We start from the raw sequence: 25,876 nt of genomic DNA on the forward strand, positions 1-25,876 counted from the left end.
AGGTTTTAACCACAGACCCCTAATTCCCCCGTAAGAAAAATGCACTCCAACTGGCAGAGTGAAACTTCCTCTTATAAGGACTTTTAATAGTCTTTCTTAAGGCGTTTAATGGTTAAATATAGGAAGGCATCATCAGTAGATACTTCCCAGGCAATTCACCCAAAAGTTCAAATGACCAATAAGCAAACAAACAAACAAAAAAATTCAACTTACTAAAAACAACAGAGCATTAGAAAACAAATCAATGACATAATTTCAGTCATCAAATTCCATCATTAAAATATAATTTGTGATGCTGTCAAGGGCATGTTGAGAGAAATACTCTATTACACTAATGGTTGGAATATAATTAATAAAAACTTTCAGAAACCAATTTTGCAGTAACTACTAAGTACATCAATAATGTTGACATCCATATGTACACCAGGCAAAAGTGGGGAGGGGGACATTAATACTAGTTTTCTCTATACAGTATGTTTATCAGTAATTTTTATTTTCTACTTTTAGGTATTTCCAAATATTTTTGTAATCTGGAAAAATTACATGTAAATGCACATCAATCTTTAAAATAAAATCATTATCTTCAGAATATAAAAATGCCCTAGCCCATCCCCCACACCACAGAAAACTAAGGCACAGAAAATTTCATTTTTATAAAATAAATAACACTGTATATATGTATGTGATCTGTTTTTATATTCAAGATTAAACAGTGAAGTATCAGTGAGGCCTTTGGCTTTAGTTCTACCAACTCAGTAGGAGTCTGACCTTCAGGCAAATTATTCACCCTAACCAAGCCTCTGCTTTTCAGTCTGTATAATGGGATTCAGAAGATTAAATAATAACAAGGTATGTAAAGCATTGAGCATGGCCCCTGGTACAAAGCAAGCAGTCCCCAAATGTTAACTGTTCTTATAAGCATTTCCTGAAGTCAATAAAGATTATTTTACACACGGTTTTAAATAGCTATATAAAGTGACTATTCCATAATCTAACCATTTCAACACAGGATATCATGAATTTTTTGCTGTTACAAACAATGCTGCAATACTTTATGATGCTACATATAACCTTTGACTGTCTCTCTGATTATTTCCTTAGAAAATATTTTAGAAATAAAATTACAGGGTTGAATAGCATATATAAATTTTCAGTTCAATTTTTTAAAACCCAATTTCAAGGTCATCATAAAACACTTTAAAAACAGATGTAGAAAAAAAAGTGAAATTTTCTCCTGCTCCCCCTGAAATCAACTGTTTAGAATGTATCCTTCCAGTCCTTTTGTATGCATTTACAAATACATGAAAACACACAAAGCTGATTTGGTTTTAGTGTTAAATGAGATGATACAATACATATTGCTTTGCAGTTTGCCTTTCACTTACTATTTCTTTAAACTTTTCCTATCATATACACATAAGTCAACAGATACACACACACACACTTTTCTGCACAGTACAGATCTACATTGTCAACTTAATTATTCCTTTACTGATACAAACTGGAGACTTTTTCCCAGTTTTCACTATTAGAATCAATGCTGCCTTGAAAAGCCATCTATATGAATCTCCTGCACAGGCCAAGCCTATCTGTAGACCACAATTCTAGAAGTGCAATTTATGGGTGAAAGAAAGTGCATATTTACCATTTTAAAACTGTCTTGCTAATTTGTCCAATTTATCAATTTACACTCCTACCAGCCATGTATAAACCGTCCATCTCTGAACCCTTGTCGAGACTGAACATTAGTTTTAATTACTGCCCATCTGATGCATGGGGAAATGGCACCTCACTGCTTTGATAATCATTCCAAGTTTTTCCCCATCTGTTTCTCTTCTGTTAACTTGCCATTCATATTTCCTGCCTAAGGGTTTTTTCTTATTCACTTTATGGATCATGAGCAGTTAACACTTTCTCTACTGTATGTGTTGCGAATATTTTCCCCCATTTCTGGCAACTACTCAGTTGGTAGTAGACTCAGTCACCGAAAGTACATACCAAGTGAAGCCATGTGGCAGCAGGGGCAGGAGCTCCAAGGACCGATCCCTCACATGACAGTGATGGAGCTCATCCACTTCACCTCCCTGAGCCTTAGGTTCTTTCACTGTAAACCGAGGGGACCCTTCTCCACTGTCTTAGAGAATTTAGGGCTTTCTGGAAAATTCTTGAAGTCTGTGATTCAATTTCTATGGAACAGAACTTACTTAAGAGTCCCACTTTCCATTTTGCACCAGAGAAATTCTTGGCAACTGCTCAAGTCAAGCAAAGGAAACGAGTGCACTTGAACTGATTAATGTGCCGAAGGCAATTAAGTCAAAATATTTTTCTAATAATATTGAAACAGTATAACAAATACTTCTAGACCTTCCAGATTGTCTTGCTTATTAAGCCCAGCTGTAGAAGCAGCCCTTACTTCTAGTCCCAGGTGTCTACTAATGACAGAATCAACTAAGAATGACACACAGATCATCTGTGCTGTGGCAACAGAAAACAGGTATCAATCCTCCTCAAGCATCCCGTATCCCTCCCCGACCCACGGCCAAACTACAACAGGTAAATCCTGCATAACTCAAAAGAAAAACACATTCTGAGTTCAGATAATACCAGGACCCTAGGTTTAGGACCTGTGCACACTCCAGAAAAAGACAATTCTAGAGACCATGAAGCCAAAAGCCCAGGGGTTAATAAACTCTGACACTTCTCATCCATCTGCCCCAACCAGACTTCTAGAGTCTGAACACTGTTTCCAATGCAGCCCAAGTCCCCTTTAATTCACATGTGAAATTCTCTCATTCAATAGAAGCAAGGCTCTGGGAAAGTACAGAGGAACTGGACCTGCCTGCTCCCAGACACAAAGGAGCCCAGGTAGCGGTCAGAGAAACCTCTTCTTCCCAGACCACCCCATGCAACACAGGGACTGCTTCAGTGACTTTCAAGCATCGCCATGGAAAAAGGTGTAAAACACGGGAAAATTTCTAATTTGTCCAGAAAACAAAGCAGGGCACACAGATAACTTCTAATTAGCATGCACAGGAACTTGGCGACTCACCAGTGGGGGTTAGGTTCTAAAGTCAGGGCAAAAAGCTACCTATAGCCAAAATTATCCCTGAGAATCTCTTTTTTCTTTTCCAGTTTTATACAAAATTTCATTTTTATTGATTAAAAACATGATTGTGCATGTATATGTACCTGAAAATACATTCAAATATTTGGGTGCTTTATATATTTTTGTGTCACTTCAAATGCTTGATATAATCATGAGTCTCCCACAAAGTATGTATATATGCTTCAGGTGACCTCGCATAGTTATTGTTGTGCACATTCAAGTTTGAGAGACTTCAAGGTAGAAGGATAGAACTAAAGGAAAGGCTGAATGTGGGTTGGCCAACTAAAGGATAGAACTAAAGGAAAGGCTGAATGTGGGTTGGCCATTCATACCCCTTTGCCCTTAAGAAGACTAACAACTCTCCAATGTGGATAGGAGTTCTCAGGGACTCCAGCTTGCTTGCAGCGTTTACTCTATCTTGTTTTAACATTAAGCCCCTGTGACCTTAATAAACATCAATCAATGTGTCTGTTGCGAGGAGATTAAAATGGAAGGTGGTTAGTTTAAGTGAGGTGCGAATTGGATGGGCCCCGTGGTGCACAGAAAAACCTGGTTAAGAACTCAAACATTAAACAGACCCAGCTTTAGATTCCAGTTCCGCTGCTTAGCAGCGTGTGACCCTGTACAAGTTACTGCAAAACACCTTATTTCCTTCATCTGTAAATAAAATGGAAATAGTGCCAACCTCACAGGGGCTGCTGGAAAAATTAAGAAGTAACAGCATATGTAAGCTGTTATTATCAGCATCAGCAGCAGGCGTGAGCACACCTTTTTCATCCATGCCGACTTGGCTGGAGTTGACCCCACAGTCATATTATCAAGGATGAAACAGACAGTTTGTTTCCAGCCTTCGCTAATCCACTGAACTAGATTGCCCCGACTGTCTGACTTCGGGTTTAGTGCAGGCAGCTGTGACCATTAAGAATGACAAACACAGAGGTCCAGTAGAAATATGGAAAGGTCTATCCATTGTAATACAATATGAGGAAGCAGAACTTGGGAGGATGTGCATATATCAAACACAGTTACGTAAAAACAATGTACAATCCACGGGATCCTGGGAGGCTACAGAGACTAAGTAATAATAGTTGGTGCTTTATTGTGAGTTATCTTTGGTTGCTTTTTAGAGTAAAGCTGTTTAAAAGGATCATTTTAAAAATAAGGACACCAGATAAGATCTGTGGTTTCACCAACCTCTTTCTTTCTGCTCCTTCCCCACGCTTGCCATATGTTTTGCACGATTCTAACAAATGATGTTTAACAGTAATTGATTAACTCTGTTTACAATTTTTCCATTTCAATGCTGATCCAAATTTTACCTAGCAATCCATATTAACAGGTTCATAATAGCATTATGAAATCAAATCGCTGCCACAGGTGTGACGATGATAAGGATAGCTAAGTAAGCAAGAAACAACCCAGACGCTTTATTTTGATAGTCAAGGGCACTCACATTCAAGGTCAACCTCATTCTAAAGGTTAGTTTGGGGAGTGAGACCTGACACAAGCTCTAGAAACAATGTCTAAAGTTAGATGAATCCGGTCTCAGAAATTCCTATTATGTCATCCACAGCGAATCAGAACTTGGAATCAGCATGAAACCATACAGACTTACAATCCAAACAAAGCAAGGAAACTTGATGATTTGGGTAGCTTTTGTGTCCTTACCCCAGGTAAATGTATAGTGTCTATTAAGCCTTTTGAAATGAAAATGTACTGGCTCCCATGGGTTCCTCTGCAGATGTCAGGCTGGAACCACCATCCCCAGGTCAGCTCCACCCAGCAGATTGCAGTGGGACAACTGATCAGCCAGCCTTAATCACTTTCTCAGTCCTAGTTCTCAAAGGGCAGATGCATTTTGGAATTGGTTACATGGGAGGTGTACCAGAAAATCTTAGGAAACATCTGCACACAGATGACCCAGCCACTCCTCCCCATCTCAGGGCTTATCATAATTGAGGAAGGGAGATTGGAAGACAAATTATTTGAAAAATATTCCTAGTAATCACAGCCTGTGTGTGCACACACTCTGCCCTGCCACCAATACCTACCATGGAACTGAACCAACTTGGAATATCAGGAACGCATTACACTTACACACACACACACACACACACACACACACACACGTGATAGGATCACAAGGAACTCAATTGGAGATACAGTACCAGCTATTCCTGGGCACCAGTAACTAGTTAATCCAGTCTCAATCTCCACCAACAAACTCGGCACACTAATCATCTGGAAAGGGTACCACTTTAGAGGTAACACTTTAGAGGCAATTGTTTTTTAGGAGGCTACTGCTCTGTACCTACATGAAAGAAAAGGCCTATCTCCATCAAGGTCAATCAATCAACTACTTCAGATATTTTAAATGAGGAATCAGAGGCAGGCCGGTGTTTCCAGGGGCACAGGACACAATCGGACTAGGCTGAGTTTTGCTCCTACTTTGATGCTCACACCTGCACCGTTTCTGTTGTGGCCTCATCTCCTGCAGCTGGTCCTAGCCCCTGTCCCCCACACAGATGCAGGGTATAGAGTTGACCCCAGCCAGGGCCTCCACAGCTGCCCATTCCTGGAAGTCTGTTTCACTGCTGTCTCAAGGCCCAAAGCAGGACAGAAAGCAGAAATGAAAAGAAAGTGGAATAAAAAAGAAACTTGGATGCACAAAGGAACAAGAGAAAAGGCTGTTTCTTGGAAGATCAGGGAAAATAAGCACAAACAGCATTTTATAACCAGAAATACAAGCATACAGCATGGAAACAAACTGTCTAATTCTGGAGGCACTATAAATCTGATGGCCGTACCGGGACTCCATTGATGTTTCAAAGACAGGAAGGCTATAAAGTTATGATCTTGATGTTTTTTTGTTCACGGGTCCAATAACTGCCTAACAGCAGTGTCCTGCCCTTTCCAGACGATTAGTGCTGAGGTTGTTGGTGGGGGTTTTTTTCTAGCTTACATGGGTCCTTATAAAGTACTCTCTGCCAAAACAAAACACTAAAACAGGAGAACTTTCTGCCCACCCACTTATAATTAGGATCCCATTAAATCCTACTCAGATGATACCCAAAAGGGCCTTCCCTGGGACAGCCGAAGCGACCTGGGAAGAGCCCCAGCTAAAGAGCAGCCTCGCTGGGTCTGGACTTTCTGATCTGTCAAATGAGAGTCATTATGGTAAAATCCCACCCCTCATATTGTTGGGAGAAAGAAAACATGGGCCAGCACTTCATAAGTTGTAAAGTTTGGACACTGACAGCATATAAATGGTGTTATAATAAACCACGCTGCTTACTCCCCTTGGATATGATGGGGTAAAGTACCAAGGGAATATTATTACTTGTTCTCAAAAGACCCTATGTTTGGCAGTTATTCTTTTTAAATAAAGATGTACCAAGGTTATTCTTTTCTTGAGAAAACACAGGGGGTTTTTCTCCAAAAACTTTGTAACCGCAATTTAAATTTCCACGGTAAAGGACACTATTTATGTACTAAGCAGTACAGGCCCCAGTCAACTGAAACAGCAGGAATTATTTCTTGGAAGAAAGGAGGGCCGAGGGCCATAGCGATGCAATTGAGACACAGTACTAATTTGTGAGGATGCATCAGTAGGATTCTGAACCAGACCTCTAAATGCTTTACCAACAATATCTCACTAAAGTCTAAGAACTCTGTGAGGTAGGTGCTATTATTATTTCCACATTTTACAGATGAAGAATAAAACTAAAAGTGGTTTAGGCAAATTACTAAGGTAGCAAAACTACTAACTAGCAGATCTAGGAATCCTATTCTGAGGCAATGATCTTTACCACTGAGCAACACTGCCTCATTCTGATACTTTCATGAACAAATCAATCCAGAGCCAATAGAAGCTTTCTACAGATCCCTGTACTCCAATAAAGAGTTCATCCATTCAACATTTATTGAGCACTGGCTGCCTGCCAAGCCCATCACTGAAAGACAGAGATCTTCACCCTGTCTATCCAAGGGGAGCATCAATTCTGGAGGGATCCTGACTCTAAAGACAACTCAGGAAAGCACTGGAAGTGCTTTTAAAAAGTTGCAGTAATTCACAGAACGGCTAAAAATACTTTAGTCTCTCTATTGTCCTTGGCCCCCTCAAAGACTGCTTAGGATAACCATCAACCTATTAAGGCAACATGCTCCATATTTTGAAGACTTTCTCATAGTATAGCAAAACACAGTGTACAGCAAAAAGAAATCCAGCAGGCCCTCCTCAGTCCTCAGTACCACCTATCCTAGCCCACCCTCTAATTCAATGCTATATAGAAGTAAATGTTCTATTTGCATGAACTTAAATCATAAAACCTGCCCTAGCTGGTTTGGCTCAGTGGTTAGTGTCTGCCCACAGACAGAAGGCAGCAAACAAGAAACTTCAAAATGGAGAAAGAAAAATAACTGCTCCCTAAAATGAGCAGTGAGAGATCTTTGCAGCACCCAAAAAGCTCACTTAGTATGCACTAATTTACTCAAAATTTTTAGTTAAGAGTAAGAAAAGAGAATTTACTTTTATTGAAGATTTATGTCCCAGATACATCAACACACTCTTCATTTAATCCTCAAGGCCTTATGAAGCAGGAATTGTGTTACCATTCCCCAAATGAGGAAACTAAGACACAGAAGAAAGAAACTTGCCTATGGCATCATAACTAGTAAGGGCAGAAATGAAACTCAAACAACTCTAGTCAACTCCCTTTACCAATGCTCAAGACCAGAATGGGAAGAAGCAGCTATTTCCTTGGTCCCAATCTTCTGCTGCGGAGGTCGAATGTTGGGATGTTTATTTCGAAAAGTTACTTATGATCACCTGCAATTCTGCAATTACATTCTTAGCTTCAAGTTAACCCTAATTTTTGAAGAGTTGTTTTTGTCAATTCAATCCTCTCTGCTTTTTAAAAGTGTTTTAACTGGCTAGACATATAAATCACACCCAAAAGAGTCTTTATAAGTTTAGTTATACTTTCTTATAAAACTCAGATAAAAATCTAAATTCAAATCTGGGAAAAACAAATGTTTTCCATCAAATGTCTACTGCATGTTTCCAGCCCAAATCCACAGAAACTATGATGAATAAGCCACCCCTAACTTACAAAACAACTTTTCAAAACCCACTTATTCTTAAGTCCAACTCAGAACTTATTTTCCTAAAGAAAAAATGCTGTGAGAACTACCTCTTGCCAGGCCACAAAAGCTTAACAACAGAGTGGTCAACCAAGGATTCTATGCGTGCATACAAGAAATATTACATAGTCTTCACAAATGGCAAGTATATGCACTATATAGATGGGACAGTATGCAATGATAACCAAAGAGAAAAAATACGAACTAGTAAGTACACTGATTATATAGTGTTTAAAATTATAAACAAATGTCTGATATGCCAGAGGGATATAGAGTTTAAACCTTCCTCTATAGAGATATATGTACATGCACACACGTATGTGTATATAAAGCTCCTGTGAACACGTTTTAAAGCCTATTAACCCTCCAGGTACCTAAGCGGAACTTCTCAACTTGGCACTGCATGCCCATGGCCCAGACCACAACACCCTGTATGTAACCTGCCTGAGGTCACACAGGTGGGGAGGGGCAGAGCTAAGGTTTGCTCCAGTGTGTGTGAGTTGGAAATGCCTGCTCTTTCCACCCTACCAGGTGCCTACCTCATCTGCCTGAGGCCCTCTGCTTCTCCTTCCTTTTTTTCATAGGTTCCTCCAGCTCTGCCCCTCCCCACCTGTGTGACCTCAGGAAAGTTACATAATCTTTTTGAGCTTCAGAAAGATTTTCATCTACAAAATGGGAAAAATCAATCCTGCTATCTCACAGCATATGTGTGGAGTGAAACGAGTTCTATACAAGCCCCTGTCCAGGCTTCCCCTCGTATGGCTAGTCCCCCTTCCTTCTCTGACTGGTACAGAGTCAGTTTCCCGGTCTGCAAAGGGGCAGCAATAAAGACAGGATGTCACGAGGATCACAGAAAGATATATGGCAATGGGGCTGTCAATTGCAGTCCTATACAAATACTGGTTATTAGTATACTCTGGGACTATGGGGTAATGGAATAACTGCAGGGCTGATTAACAAGTCACATGTGTGAAAAAACGTTCTGAAGAGTGGCAGCATCAGCCCGGCCGGGCGTGGCTCAGCGGTTGAGCGCCGACCTAGGATCCAGGTGATTGGGGCTCGATTCCGGGTCAGGGCACATGCCCCGGTTGTGGGCTTGATCAATGACTCTCTCATCATTGATGTTTCTATCCCTCTCTCTCCCTCTCCTTTCCTCTCTCTGAAATCAATAAAGATATATTAAAAAAAAAAAAAAAAGTGGCAGCATCACTGGCAGAAGTATATGGCTTCCTAAAAGATCATTTTATAGTTTTGAGATTCATGCCTAAAAATTACATTCAGGAAAAACAGGCTTAGGTCAACAGCTGTGATCCTTCACCCTGTACCCAGGCCCCAGGATTCTGAGACTCAGGTCCAAGCTGTGGTCAGCTGGCCTCTGTAAGCATCCAGTTGGTCAGACCTGTGGAGTGACTGGTGATTTTAAGGACTGGGCATGCATACCATCAGTTAGCCAGGTTCGGTGGCCCAGCTGGAAACCAACCTGGAGAGCAGGGAGGTGCTCGGGCTCCTTTGAAGCACAGCCAAGAGGCCAGCAGCAACTTCATCTCCCCTCCTGTTCTTGCCACAGGAAAACTGGCAGTAAGGATAAAAGGGCACTGAACCAGATAAGGCTGGATCACTCTCTCAAAAGGTCACTGACACCCAAGTCTGACTCCTCAAAGTCCTTCAAATTCATCAGTCACAATCTCTGCAAAGAAGCACCACTGAATTCCATAGCCCCAAAGACAATTATTAGTCCCCCAAATTTAGTGTAGTAAAAATAATGGCAGGACTCAGCTCAAAAACACTCTCTCCCTCAGAAAACACTCATGACCACCTCATCTTAAAAGAACAGCCTCCCCATCCCCTTACTCTCTCTATTTTTCAGAATATTACACCTGACATTGTGATATGTGGCTACTTACTTGTAGCCTGTTGCCCCACAGACTATATGCTTTATGTGGGCAGAAACTTCCATTATTCACTGCTGTGTCCTCAGTGTTCTATGGAGTAGGCACTTAAATATTTATTGGTTGAATGAATGAATGAACACTGCACGTACTGGAAATACTGCAGGGAGGACACTTTGTAAAGTATATGATTCTCTAACCACTATGCTGTACGCCTGAAACTAATACAAAACCTTGCATCTTGCTATTTGAAATGAAGGGTTCTTAACATTTACATGCATGCAAAATTTGGTCTGTGGGTACATGTGCAGTTTTCTGAAGAATTTGTAGGGTTCAGAGGCTCACAGAAGTGACGGTCCCAAAAGAAGTTAAAACATCACTTTTATGCGCTGCAGGACTTTCTCCGATGGGTTTTGTTTTGACAAACTTTATCAGCTTTTTCTAATATGGAAATTTAAATATCATACAAATTTAAATATCCTATAGGTTACATAAACTCTCTACTTCCACCAACCCCAGCTGCAGAGCCTGCTGTAATCACACAGCCTTTGTTTCTACAAGCCACGAAGAGGAGCACGTTGTTACTCTGAAAATCTCACTTGCATTCCCAGTCTACCCAGTTACCATTTTCTTTCACACCTATGGCAATTTTTGGTCTTTCTTCAAGAATAGGGGCAAAGGTACAAAGGAGAGGGAATGAAAATGACTGTCTCCTGCTTGCTCTCCTGAACTGCAATCTTCCTCTACCACTTCTTCTAAACCAAAAGGTCCCATTGTATTTGAAAAAGAATCAGTTTTAGAAAAAGGTACCTTTACATGATTATTTCCAGAATGACTAGATGTACAGAAGGAAAAATTATCATCTGTTGAGAAAATTGCAAAATAATTTCTAACTCTATTTGCTATAATTTGACAATTCTATCTTAAGAGTCTAGGAAATGTACCATTGTGAGATGTCTCAAAGTCATTATCCTAATTGAAATCTATTTAAATGGAATAGTTAGTTCCTCTTCAAGTCACATACAGACTAGAGATCCTTCCTATTAAGTCAGGGGATGGCATACCTATAAAGTAAATGTCCCCAAAGCAGTCAAGATTTTAGCCTCGAAATTCCTTAACTGTTCATCATGGTATATAAGTGATGATCTAGAGACCTTCAAATGCTGACACACATACACAACGGAGTACTGAACGACGCTCTTTAAAAAAAATCCAAGTCAGGAAAAGCAGATGTTAGATGTTCTGTTCATCTAACTGGTTTCATTGCCAAATTTTGTTTTCCACGTCTTATTGTTTTCTTTTAAATACATTGCCCTTTTACTTCTCTTTTCGTAGAAAAGAACATAAAATGGATAATCCCAAACAACTGACCTGCATTTTTTGGTAGCTTCCCATTAAAGTGGGTCATGCCCGGCTGGGCGTGGCTCAGCGGTTGAGCATCGACCTAGGATCCAGGAGATCGAGATTTGGTTCCTGGTCAGGGCACATGCCGGGGTTGCGGGCTCCATTCCCAGTCGGAGGCATGCAGGAGGCAGCCGACTGATGATGTTTCTCTCTCATTGATGTTTCTCTCTCTCTCCCTCTCTATTCCTCTCTCTCTGAAGTCAATAAAGATATATTTTAAAAAAACAAAACAGGCTGTGGTGGAGAAATGTAAACAGAATGGAGTGGAGTGGGATGGGAGCCCACAGGCACAATGGGGAGCAAGGGGAAGTGAAAGCTGAAAGACTGGCAAGAAATAATCTACCCTCAGGTAACTGACAGCCAACGTCATAATTTCCTCTGTATTTAAAATCCACAGTACTGGCTCTTTATTAATTTTAGATGAATTTCACAGTAGGTTTTTTGTAATTACCAACAGCTTGCATTACTGGCTCATGAGGTGGCTCTACCAATTAAGAGATCTGGTTTCCTAAGCGGAGGCCTCCCAGGTCACACGCGGAAGGTGTGTGCTGCCAAGGGGCTAAGAAATCCTCAGAAGTAGCAAGAGAAGGAGATCTTCCTCCAAAACCCTTTCCGGGCCAGATCCCTGAGCCCCCAGAGCACTGGGGGAGAGATTCAGAGAGTGGAAGAAGCTCACACTACGAAGGTGGAAGATGATCATCTCTGATTGTAATTTAAATGTCTGCTAACAGAGTTCTACTGCAATAAGGTACACTTGTTGCTAGCATTGTCTTATATATTGGCCTGCCCCTAGAGGAATGAACTTTCTGTGAGCAATAACTTCTGTCTTTTCTGCCTCTGGCAAAATTGGAATAAGGAATATAAAACAGAATCATACTTTCATGAGCAGAGCTCACCATCATGGGACACATATGAGGAACACAAGAAAAGGAGGGAGTGGGTGAGAGCGATGACTGATGTGTGTTCCCCAGCCCTAGGCATTCCAGGAAGGGGCAGAATCCACCATCCAGAGTTACAGGGTTGGGAGGACCAGCCCCCAGGCCCTCTGTCTACCTCATGGCCCCCTTTCTGGCTACAGACAAGAATTACTATCCCAAACAGAAAAGCCAATGGAAGGGAAGAGACAAACTCAGAATGTGTTAAGGGAGACAAAAAAAAAAAAGGGAGAAAAGGGAAGAAGAGAAAGTAGTATAAACGAGATAAACCTAAGAAAAATGAAGGGAGAGGCCCTGTGAGAACCTGGGTGGGTGGGTGGGGCAGCAATTAGGGCACTGATTAAAAGGAACTAAGGAAACCAAGGAGGAAATATCCTGGCATAGGTCACCTGGCTTGGAGGCGGAGTTTACCCAATGCTCTCCCCCCCGAAGGATATCGTAAGGATTTGAGAAGGGAGAGGGGCCGGTAGTGAGGAAAGAGGATCTCAGGGACCCAGGGATAGTCTGTATGACTATGAGGAGAAGCCAGGCTGGCCTGCATGGACTCCCACCAGGCAGGAACCTGCAGTCTATGCTCTAGGCTCTCCCCCTACTGCTAACTGATACAGCCGTTCTAAAAACCTGGCCTTAGACCTTTTCAGAAGAGAGGAACAAGAGACTTTAGAGCTGGAGTTCTTCCTTAACCTTTCTCTTTCAGGCCTTTTTGAAAGCCTGATGAATATCAAAGACCCCACAGCCACCACCAAAAACACATATGCAAATACCCACAAGATGCCACATTTGATTTGTGAGAAGACAGATTTTTCCCTTCCTCTCCCCAAGATCAGAAACCCTGATTTAAAGAACTCATTACATTGTTTTGAGTAAGAGAGGTCGAATTTTGATCTACACCTCATGGATGCTGGTCTTTTGGGAGTCTGGGTAGGACAGAAGCGAGAGCAGGGTGAAGTCCTGCTGCGGGAAGATGACAGTCTTCTAGTGCCTCCCAAAGCTTCACTGGTAATTTTACTCCTGGTGCCAAGATCTTTATGTCCCCAAGCACAGCCACTGTCTTCTGAGCAACATCATCTGCTGAATGCTCAAGGGATCAGTGGGTAACCAACCTGTATTAACTCAATGTGGGGACGGCCTATTTGATCAACCCTTTCTCAAGCCTGAAAGAATTTGGCTTGAAATCATCACAGTGGTTGGATGAGGGCTTCTGAAGCCAGTTTCTGGGCTTCCTGCTTGTCCATCAGGGCCACTCCTTCCCTTAGCAATAGCATCACACCACTGAGAGAGTGATGGGTGTCCTACAATGACAGGGATTAACAAGAACTGAAAGGGCTGAACCACATACCTGACCCTGCTTTACTGTTGCAAAAGCCTCTCATTCCCACTTTAAACCCCAATTTGGGCACCTGCATAAATAAACACCTAAAATAGAAAAACGTGGCAAAAATCCCCAAGGCACCTTTTTTTCTTAGCTTGCTACAAAGCACCCTTCTCACTTAACATTAACCAATCAACAGTTCCCACCTGCTCTGTGTGTACTCAGCACAGTGTTGGGTGAAAGGCTAGGGTACCCCACTGTAGCACAGAAGGGAGCCAGGAGGAACAGGAGAGCATTTCTGGGAGGGGAAATTTAAATTAATGGGTCAATGCTGACAGATAACACAAAATAGCTAAAGTTCTTATCAGACCACAGTAGAGTTAGGTTTTAGAAATAGTTAAACCTGCAATTTCTGGAAGATGTCTTCTAAGCTGTGAGTCAAAAAAATATGTATTTTAAACATGCTTTATATTTTACTTTTCAAGATAAACACTGGCGTTATAAATTCATGTCATTGGAAGAACCTCTTGACCATCTGCCCCCGAAAATTCTAGGCACTGTACTTGCTACATCTGCTGCCAAAACAACTCTATCACCTGATTCAGAAACTCAAGAGATGTTTTTTCCTTCCATGAGGTTTTTGTACCACAAACCAGACCACCTGAAATAAAATTCACTTCAGGCTATATTTAGCCTCTGCCAACACCCCTCTCGATCACAGTCAAACCTCAAGACAAAAGCTAGACTGACCAAATGAGTTTGGTCTCTGGCTCAGAGCATGATCAACAGTCATTTCTGTTGGGAGTTTCAGCCTTAAAAAAAAAAAAAAAAAAATGTTCCTGCTTTACTATTAACCTACCCCATCAGGATCGAATGCCACTCATCATATCCCCAGACATTAGCCTACCCAGGGAAATTAAAACTGAAGCAACCCCTTTCCCATGGGTTTTCTAGTACTGACTGTCCACTTCGGTCTTGCCTCAGAGGTTAGCCAGGGAAAGCAGCGAGGCCTTCCCGGGAAAAGGTCCCTTCAGACTTCCTAGCACAGGTACTGAATGGGAAACCACATCAAATCAGTCACTGCTGTAGGTTAATATTCTTACAGGCATCTTTATTCGAGAACACTGAGATGGCTCTTCTTGTAGCGTCCATAAGGAGCAGGTCCACCATTTTATCATAGGAAACAACAATGTCAGGTAGAAAATGCTCAGCCCAGGGTCCAGTGGTTACAAGCAGGCGCTGTGGAGCCAGCCTGCATGAACCTGAGCTCTGTGCTTGTTCCTGGGCTGCAGTCACTGGCTCCCTTGCCCTCTGATGGCTCTACCCCATCCTTACGGTCAACCAGCGTTTCCTTATTTTGTCATCACTGGGTCCAAGCAGCACCATCCCCAACACACACACTTCCCTCTACTTACTCTCAGAGGTAAAATTATCAGCAAGTTAGGGTTAACATGATCCACTTTAAATAAAATTCTCTGCAAACAACTGTATGGTCTACGATACCGGCCAGAGGACCTCTTAAAATCTGTCTATGGAAAAAAATCATTGCCCCTGCAGTCTGACAGGCAGAGTCCTACAATGACATAACCTGCCCCCTGCTCTTTCCATCATAACTGAAACGCTTCCCATCAGCCTCCCACGATCACGGCACACAGAGTGACTCTCATAGGGTTTTCTTTGGAAGCCAGATGTCCCCATACTATTTTTCTCTCTTCCAATCCAACCTCCCACCAGATAATATTGACCTGGCTGTGCTGTTGGGGTTTCCAGGGCACAGAGGCATTGAGCTGCTCACCCTCAGACATGACTTTACAGATGCTTCACCCCCCTTCTTCCAGCAGTGTTCTCAACCAGCTTTGGTGCTCATTTCTACTTGAGAGTTTCTGGGCACCACTAAAGCCACACAGGTCTCTATGACATATGGTTCTGCAGCTTTCCTGTATATTTTTCTCTTCTGTCCCCTTAATATTCAGCTTAAAACCTTCTTAAGCAGACTTTTTAGTCTCCCTGAAAACACATCACTCTGGTCTTCAGGAAATACCTCCTCTCTGGTTATCAAAGTACCTGGTCTAGGGAATCAGTCCCTTCCTTCCAAAACAAAACAAACAAAAGAAACACTACCTGAACAACAGCTAGTAACCTCCGATATCAGTTTTCTCTTGCAGAATCACAATCACAAAAGTTTTAGAAGAAATTTAACCACTACCTTTGCCTCAAGTCCTTCTCTTTCCTATTTAGAACTTCAAAGTTCCCCGTGAAGATCCAGGTGTCGAGTCCCTCCCCCAAGACAAGTGGCTCTCCTGAGCACTGGCAGGCTCCTCCCCTCATCTAGAAGTTGGCCTCAGGAAAGCACAAGTCTCCCCAGCTGCTGGATCAGGTCTAAACACAGCTGCCTCTGTTCTGCCATACCAGGAAGCCTCTTCCCCACCAAGGAACAACCTGAAATTCCCTCCTACTGCTGCCAGGAGGCCTCTTTAGGGCTACTAACAAACACCCGCACAACACCCCCCAAGGGCAGAGTACTCTGATTTGCTAATGGCGTCGAGGGCAGTGGGTAAGAGGGAGGAGAGAGACAAATATGAACAGGCAGAATCCCTCCCTTCTAGAAAGAGAGGAAGATTACCACACCCTTGACTGTGGCTGCAAAGGTAAGACTACAACCCTGAGGTCTCAAATTGGAGCCCCATGCTACTAATGACATACTCAGTGAGAGAATGATGTCTCCCAAGGCTGGGACAGGATGTCTGTCCAGACAAGAGGTTCCACCTTTGTAACTTGGTGGGCAAAAGCCTTTCAACCTGGGTCAAGGGCACAGTACATGCTTCTTTTGTAAGACAGCTCTAAACCCACTATACAGGTCCAACAGCGAGCCCTCACAGACTCTTTCTTCCTCTTATTTCCCTTCCTGGGTTATTCTACTCTGAAAACTATTCAACCCTCTAACAAACACAAGTTTTAAATTGCATTTCTCAAGTTTCCCCTTGTTTTCTAAGCGTGTTTGCATTCATTTATTCATTCATACATCACCCAACAAACATTTAAGAAGCTTGTGCAATGGGTCAGATCCTGTGCTAGGTACTAGATATATATTGGTGAGCAAAATCAACAAGGTCCCTGCCCTCGCGGAGGAAGGGGAAAAGCAGATGTCCACTAACAAATAGGAATATGAAATGGCGAGAAGTGCTGCAAAGGATTCAGAGAAAAAGACAGTGAGGTGAGGCGGTGGGGCCATTTCCTGGAGGAGCAGGTGGTTCAGTTCCTAAAAGGCTAGCTCCCTTCCAGCTGGGGACAGAAAGGTGCCTGGAAGATAATAACCAGGAGGAGACAGGCACGGGCCCAGGCAGAAGCAGAAGGCGGGGGAGGGGGAGGCTGGATCACACAGCTTTTCAGAACAGGTCGAGGATGTGGCTCTTATCCCAGGAGCAACAAGAAGCATTCACAGGGTTTGGAGCAAGGACATGACATGATCATGACGTGATTACAATGAAGTTAATAGATTAGAAAAGAGTAGAAGTGGTTGTGGGGAGAGCAGTAAGGTGGCAGCTGCTGTCTTCCAAGCAAAAAGATGGCCGTTTGGAACAGCAGTGAAGTTGGAAAGAGACTATTCGAGAGATGTTTAAAGATGAAAATCAACACTGCTAAGGCCGAAAGGCCAGCTTGCATCTTCAGTGAAGAGAAATGTCAATTTCCTCTGGCAGAAACACTGGCTGTGCATATTCCGCAGCTCACTGGTATTAAATTTCCCTTGGCACTTATTTGTCAGAATTTCTAGATAAACTTAAAGCTGTTCTCCTTATTTGCTTTAAAATCTATTCCTGAAAGCTGTCATCCATTTTTGAAACATGTTTATCAAGCATCTACTATATGCTGGGGATAAAAAGGTGACCAAGGCCCTTGCCATGTCTCTCCTCTGAGCCTCTAAATCTCCCTGGCAGTGAAATGTAATTCTCAAAGCTGGGTCATCCTACCTCCTGAAACCTTCATATAAGCCACCTAACAGACTTCTCTCTACCTCTTAGGAACAATCCACAATGCAACAAGCAGCACAAACACTTAAGATCCTCAGCCCTAGGAGACATGACATCCAATCTAAGTTCCCCAGGTCTTTGAACCACCAAAACCTTGCTCTTACAGGAAGACCATGAACCCCAATAGGCAGTTCTTCCTTCTATGTAGTCAAACTCCTTTTCTTTAAAATGTACTCTGTTCAGGAACTACATTTGAATTGTGCTCTTTCATTTGTTGCTGAAATTAGTTTGTGCTGGATTCCATCTTATCGTGGAGACTGATGGTTTTATACACCCTGGAACTACACTGTCCAATGTGGCCACATGCGGCTAGTTAAATGAAAATTAATTAAAACTTCAGTTTCTCAGTTGCGCTAGCCACATTTCAAATGTTCAACAGTCAGATGTGGCTAGTGGCTACTGGATTGATAGCACAGATATGGCACATTTCCAACATTACCAAAAAGTCTGTGGGACAGGGTTCCAAAAAGTTGTTGCCACAGGGTTCTTGCATAGTTGATTTGAACTTCCACTTACAAAAATACACAAAAGTGTAACAAAGAGACTTTCAACATATGAACTGTGTCCTCTTTGATTTTACAAGTGAATGCTATAATTTGAACTTAAATTAAGATATACCGCTAATACTGCTTTTTAGTCAGTTTCATAGTTTGGGCCTTACGTAAATTTCATTTGCTAGGAATATTTGCAAGTCACCTTGTGATTCCTTGTGGGGAGGAGAATGCCCGCAATTTTACGGGTCATTGTGCACAGAGGCTTCTTACTTTTTTTTTTTTTTTTAGTCCTCACCCGAGGACAGGCTTTTACTGATTTTAGAGAAAGAGGAACAGAGAGGGAGAGAAACATCGATCAGTTTTGCCCTGACTGGGAACTGAACCCGCAACCTGGGTATGTGCCCTGATCGGAAATCAAACCTGTGACCTTTCGGTTTGCAGGAGGATACTCCAACCAACTGAGCCACCTGGCCAGGGCTTACCTTTTTTATATATATCCTACACACTGCCCAGTACTTGGTAAATACATAGAGTATTTAATAAATACACAGATTAACTGAAAACACTATTTAGTAAATACATAGTCAATATTTAGTAAACACATAGATTAACTGAAAGCACTCTAATTTTTTACGCCTGCTTTTCATTAGCAAGTCTGTAAGGGGCTTTCAAGAAACGTACATTTCAGATTCTGAATTTCAACTAACACCAATCCTGTAATTTGCAGCATGGACAATATTTTTTCTCTAGGACCACCTCTACCACACGTTTTCTACTGCGAGAGAAAATCCACCAACAATGCTTTAAACGTGGAACTATCTTGGAACAAAACTGGCAAAATGTCAATAATTATTGAAACCGAGTGATCGATACATGGGATTCATTCCAGAATAAAAGTGTCTTTTTAAAAAAGAACTAATGCAATTAAATGCAAATTCAATCAGTTCTAACAAATTTGCCATAGGATAATTAATTATAAACTTTGACATAGCTGGGTTCATAGCGTTTTACTGAGCATCCAAGCCACGCCAAGGAACCAAAGCCAGTGATTAGTTTTATGATGTTCTTTTCCTGTGTGATCCCAAGGTGTGGTTGTTCCTCAGGGTGACAAAGCACTACATCAAATTACACTGGAGATGGGGTTCATGAGGGCACTGCACATAGCAGCTCTGAGTCACCATGTTTGATCACCTGGTAATAAGGTCACTGGCCTCTGCTTCCTCTTATCAGAAAAAAAGGCTAAAAATCTACTTTCCATATCCAAACACTAAACTGACAACTGCAGGAAGGAGCAGAGAAACAACTGCTTCCAGTCCACCCTGGCTTCAAGGTGGGCACCGTACCCACTGCACAGGTTTCTACAGGCAGAGCCCGGCTGCACAGCAAGCACTGCCCAAGCACAGTGCGTGGCAGACCGTCCAACACCCAGCTCCCTTAGGGTGCCTCCAGCCGACACGTGGATTAGCCACCTCAGTCCTCCCTTCAGCCTCCAGTTACTTTACACCGGGATGATGGACATGTTCACCAAGAGCAGAAGCTCACCCACTCTAGGTGAAGCTCCCCACTGCCTGAGAGTCAGCAAATCCTTATCCACAGGCCTTCCTGCACATGCCTGGCTCTGCGTGCCAGGCTTTCGGGACACTAGTTCATTCAATCCTCACAGCCACGCGAAGGTGGGAAACTGAGGCACCAAGAGGTTGAGAAATTCCCAAGGCCCCTCAAGCAGTGTCTGGCTCCTGAGCCCGCTCTTCATGCTCTTCCTGTGACAGGCCTGCCTGCCTGCCCTTCCCATCCTCCGCCCTCTCCTCTTTGTCCCTCCTCATCGCAGCAGTAATTTCCACATGTTGCTCCCTCTATTGAAATGCTCTTCCCAACACTCCCAAGTGGTGGCTCCTTTCCTTTCTTCTTTCCTAGAGCCTTGTTCCTTTCTTCAGAGGAAGGAGATTTCACACTTATCACAATTTCATATACACAATGCATATGTTTGTTGACTGATTTATTGTCTAGGCTAGATACTGTGCTATGTGCTGGCAGGAACACATCTGTTTTGCTCCCCAGTAGATTTCCAAAGCCAAACACAATACTTGGCTCCAGAAGATGCTTAAATTTTTGTTGAAAGACTGATAATCATTTTTCAGTCAGTGCCTTCAGTGGAAAGGTTTTTAAATTCTCTATTTCAAGCCCCAAATGATAAATATAACCAGCTTTAGGAACACTGCCTAAAAGATAGCGTTATTCGTAAGAAAGGACTCAAAATTGAATAAGAGAACAGGCCAGCTTATGTCAGCTTTAAGTAACAAAAGAGAAATGAAACTCTTATAAAATGCATATTGTGATTCTGAAAGGTTACTTGCAGGGGCAATCCAAGGGGTGGATTTAAATCTCAAATCTTAATAAGCTTATGACTGAAGAGAGCTTCTCCTGCCCTGTGCTGTCCTCAACTGTTAGGATAAGCCAGGAGGCACTGAGTTTGCTACTTCCAATCATCTTCTTAGGGGGAGTCCTTAGAACCAGCATCCAGGCAAACCCAACAGACAAAGTTGCCTGGTTGTTTCAAAGCCCACCTACCTTTCCCATCCCACCAGTTTCAACACAGAAAGGTTAGATTCTTCCCGAAACAGTCCCACTTATGCTCACAGTGTCCTGGCCTATGGCTTTTGTTCACCAAAGAAAAATTTGCCTTTCAAGGACTCAGGTCTTCTGCAACCCCCATAAAGACTATTAGTTAGGTCTAACAAATGTCTCCTAATACACAGCCAGATGTCCTGACTGAGGACTCAGAATTTAAATAGGTGTTAGTACATAATAATAGGCTTGGAATTGTGACCTCAAAGCACGGAGAATCTTACTTTTTAAACTGGGAAAACTTCCAGGGTGCATGGCTTGAGAGGATTCCAAGACGAGGCAGGGTCCACCTGAAACAACCACAGAACTCGTACAGGGGAGCAGCATAAATAAGCCTGAGTTCTAGTCCATCCACAAGCCCTCGTCCTTGCTCTGTGAGCTTGGACAAGTTACTTAACTTCTCTGAATCTCAATTTCCTCATCTTAAAATAAGATTGACAATAGTATCTAATACTCATAGGGGGATGTGCAGTTTAAACAAGATAAACCCCCAGGATAAACAGAACAGATGAAACCCCCAGGACTGCAAGTGGGCCTCTTGACGCCAACGCCAGTGCTCTATTTCATCCAATGCCAGTCAAGGGCTTCTATACTTTCATGACCTCCTAGCATCCTTCTGATCAATGACTCATGGACATTTCATGCAATACAATTAAGTATTATAACCAGGGGTAACACACAATCTTCTATACAACCTTGAGGTGCTTTAAAATTGACATGTAAGTGTGTTCACATCTGCATAGGCTTCCAATCTTCTTATAATGATATTTATTTCTAACTTGGGACTTAAAGTTGACAAAGACCTTAATGCATAGGCAGGACAAAGGGAAATGTCTGCCCATGGCTCGTCAGCTCCTGAAGTGAATGCTTCTCACTGGACAAGAGTCAGCCAAAGGGCAGAGCTCTACGCAAATGGGAAAACATTCCTCTGGCCCACAGGTCATAAAGTACTGCCTGGGCTCTGAGTGGCAAAGCTGACGAGATGCTCCCCAGAGCCACCTGCCAGTTAACCATCTCTTCTCTCATTCCATACCATCAACTGTTATTGGGTGCTCCCTATGTGCCAGACACATGAGTGACTTCATGGAATCCTCACAACTACCAATGAAGAATGTACTACCATAGTTCATCTTATCTAAGACTGCACTGACTGTAAGACAAACCATTATTTTATGTACAAAAAAGGGAAATCACTGACAACTACAACTGTAAGACTCCGTAGATTATAAGATACTTTTTTTTCAGAAATGTTAAGATGAGACAAACTGTAGCCTTAGCATTGTTGAAATGTGAATACTGTCCCATTTGACAGATAAAGAAACTAATACAGGAAGAGAAAATAATTTACCCAAGGTCACAGTGCTGGTAAATGGTAGCACTGGGATACAGACCTAGAGGTCTGATCACCCTTTCACAGCAGTAAACTCAAACTTCCCCATGGCCACATGAATTACCCAAAAGTGCACCAGATAGAGAGACAAGACACGAAGTACTAATTCTTGCTCTACCGTGAGCACACAAACTGCAGCAATTCTCCAAACATCTCTGAACCTGACCTTTCACATCCAAAGACACTGTGCCAGACTATTTTGAATAAACTGCCATTCCTCTTCCGGGAAAAGAAACGTAGTCCAATGGAAAAAGCATGTTTTGGAATCAGAAAGTCACCAATTGAAATTCTTGCTCCACCATCTAACCAGTTTATCACCCTGTGCAGCTTATCACCCTGAACTGCTCTGAGCCTCAGTTTCCTCTTCTATAAAATGAGCTAGGCTCCCTTACAGGGCTGCTCAAGGGCTGGAGAGGATATATATATATGGAAATTAATAAATATATACATGGGGAAAGTAGCACATGGCAGAGTTGGGCTTCAACAAATGCTCTCTTTGCTAAACTAGCCACCTTCTGCTTCTGCTTTGGGACAGAATCAAAAAACAAACATTCCCTGTGACCTCAACAATTCCCAAGGGAGACCCTCAGGAGAGAATAAGAATCAGCAGAAGAAAGCAGACACCGAGGGATACTCAGACAAAGAAATGAACTGGAAGCACAGGGAGGACAGGGGCACTATTTGTTGAATGAACTTCCAAACTTTGAATAAATGAATTGATAGTGAAAAGGGGAAGAAAAGGAAGATCAGGAACTTAACACATCAAAAGATACTGATCAATACATAGGAGATGAAGACAGTTTTATACCAAACCTGACAGAAAAACCAGTCTTTGAAGATTCAGTTTGATGTCAAAAGTGGTCTACGGCAGGAAGAATTTCCCTGTTGCTTTGTTTTGTTCCTATGTTAAGTAATAATCCATGCATTTCTCCCTTTTCTTTCCTCAAGAGCTTCAGAAAATCCTAAGATGAGAGCTTTTGACTTGGAGGGAAGTTAAATCACGTGGCATGTAGAAACAAACTCTTAACCCGTTTTTCTCCCTCCATTATACCCACAATGCCTTGCAATTTCTGGCACACACCTAACTCTCGACAAAAATTAGTTGAATATTTTTGACTACAAGCAATTTCTTTTTGACCCAGACTCCAAAACATCCTATACATTTATTCTACCTAAAGGCCAAGACTTTCCTGCTTCTCATGCAGACGCGTTCTAAAACATAATCGCTAATAAACAAATAATACGCTTGGTGTATGCAATGTCTCCAATCCTCTCACACAATGTCGCTCTTCAAACCTCAACAAGGCCCAGCACCCTCCGCCCAACCAAACTCTTGCACTTACCCTTCCCTCTCATCTGTCCCAGCCCTTGGGTTCCTGTCAATTGTCTCATTACCACCATCTTCTGATCTCAATCAGTTTGTTTAACCTCCTTCCTCTTAGACACAGTACCTTTTCCTAGAGATAAAGGTGCAGGCAAGTTGAGTTCACCCAGAGCCCCTCCATGCCCCTGCTTCAAGCCTTCACTGACACTCCCAGAGAGGCCCCTGTGAAAGAAGCTGTATGGCAAAAATCCTACTCCATCCCCATTCCATCAGGAGGCTTACCTGTTCTCCATAAGTTTAGACCAACTACCAATTTTGGAAGAATTTGAAAGAATACTGAGATCGTTTAAGGGCTGGGTAAGAGCCAATAGAAACGGCAGTTTCACACTTCTAATACTTCCTACGAGATAAGCTTCACTGTGTCCCGGAGCTCTGAAGCCACACACCTAGACCCTCAAACACTCCCTAACCCAAAACCCAGAGCTCAAGAACCATTTACTCCTCTGTTTTCCCTTACTGGTTTCCATATAAACCACTCGTGGTTTACCTTCCAGCTTACATCTGGCTCCTGACAGGACTCCTTCAGGTCTTAGATGAAAATCATCAAAACATGCAAGAGCCTGGTTCCCTTCGATTCTTGTGCAGAGCAGCCATGCTGTCCAGACCTGGGACTTCAAACATAAATATGGCACCACCCTGCCTTCAAGGAGCCCACACTGTTCCTTCAACTCTAAAAGAGCATGTCCTTCCTCTCTGTGCAGTGTCTCTACAAAACGGAGTGACAGAGTGCTTCATAGCTTTGGAAAAAGAGCGAGGGTGTAAATAGACTTTGCCTTTACATTTGATGCCCTGTAACCATAACAACCGATGAAGAGGCTAAGTTTTCCAAAAGCCTTTTTCAAAAAGGGAAACTCCCCTGCACCAACTCCCGCGTCAGCCGCGCGCGTTCTGGGCAGCGTGCGTGGTGCAACTGAAGCCGGCTGTTCATTCCTCCTCCCGGTCCCACCGTTTCCTCCGGGTGCTCACCAGCAGCCACAGCCTCCACCGTCACACTCGCGCTCCTGGGCAGGACACCTGGCGTTAGGCCTCAGCCCAATGTCACTTGTTAACCTTCCGATCCCTGGCTTTCGGCACGCCGCTGTCTCACGTCTACGGCATGCAAACCAGCCTACGGCCACCCGCGATTTTCAGGAGTTGGAGAAAAACAACCCGAGGAGCCGACAGCCTCTGACAGCTCCACCTAAAAGTAACTGCGGTTCTCGACTTCCAAGCATTTCGCGACGTGGGCGAGGGGGCTGCAGGAACCCGGGGCCCCATTCATCAAATTACAAGCTGTTTTCCTAGTTGGCGGGCGGACGGTTCTCCTGGGCCCCGGCCGAGCCCCGAGCCCCGAGCCCCGAGCCCCAAGCCGGGAGGGGAGCCCGCGGGCTGCAGGATGGGAGGACTGGACGGCGAGCATGTCCGGCGGGGGTCAGCCCAAACCGCCCCAAAGGAAGGGAGGGTTCACAGCGGGGTGGGGGGACGTCGCGAGTGGGAGTCCGCGTCAGTCCCCGGGCTGTGACAGCAGGGCGGGGCCCTGGGGGGCCCGACCCCTGAGCCCCACCGCACCAACGGCCGCTGGCCCCTGAGCGGACCCCGGACCCTGCCGGGTCGGACCGCCCCCAGCCCGGGCCTTCTCCGCGGGCGCCCCCTCCACAGCCCGCCCGGCCCCGGGCGCGCTCACCCCGGATCCGCTGGCTGCCTCATTGTACTCCGCCGGCGTCCGTACTACGCGGCCGCCTTGGCCCCGGCTTCGACTCGGGCTCCGGCTGCCTCACAGCCGCCAGCCCAACCCCGGGCACCGGCCGCCCCGCCCGGCGGACCCGCCCCGCGCCCGCGGCAGCCGCGGCCAACCAGAGAGCGGAGGGGGCGGAGCAGACCGCGCGCCAGGCGCAGCCAATCCAGCCTCTACCTGCGCACCCGCGAGCGGCCGTGGAAATGGGCGGGCGATTGGTCAGGTCTGTTAAAGGGGCCGCCGCCCGAAGAGCTGGGGGAGAGGGGCGGCAGCAGGGTTACCCCGAGAATTCCGGGGTGGGAAAAGTAAAAGCTTCTCTTCTCTCCTCTCCTAGCCGGGCTGCAGCGGTCTCCCCAGCTCTTTGCACTTATTAATTTTCTCGTCCTGCAGCCTAGCAACAAGTGGAGACAGAACCAGGTCCAGACAGAGGGAGAAACTGAGGCTCCGAGAACC

General features: G+C 43.8%; 1 protein-coding gene across 1 annotated transcript in view; it reads right to left on the bottom strand.

The window, feature by feature from the left end:
- Nucleotides 1-25,448, bottom strand: part of TEX2 (testis expressed 2) — a 79,596-nt gene extending 54,148 nt beyond the window's left edge. The window contains exon 1 of the mRNA XM_087826297.1: nt 25,373-25,448. The gene's annotated coding sequence lies outside the window, so the exon portion shown is untranslated. The remainder of the gene's footprint in view (nt 1-25,372) is intronic.
- Between the last annotated feature and the right edge of the window lie 428 nt (nt 25,449-25,876).

This window comes from Miniopterus natalensis, chromosome 17, assembly GCF_054644295.1.
Source record: "Miniopterus natalensis isolate mMinNat1 chromosome 17, mMinNat1.hap1, whole genome shotgun sequence".
Taxonomy (NCBI): domain Eukaryota; kingdom Metazoa; phylum Chordata; class Mammalia; order Chiroptera; family Miniopteridae; genus Miniopterus; species Miniopterus natalensis.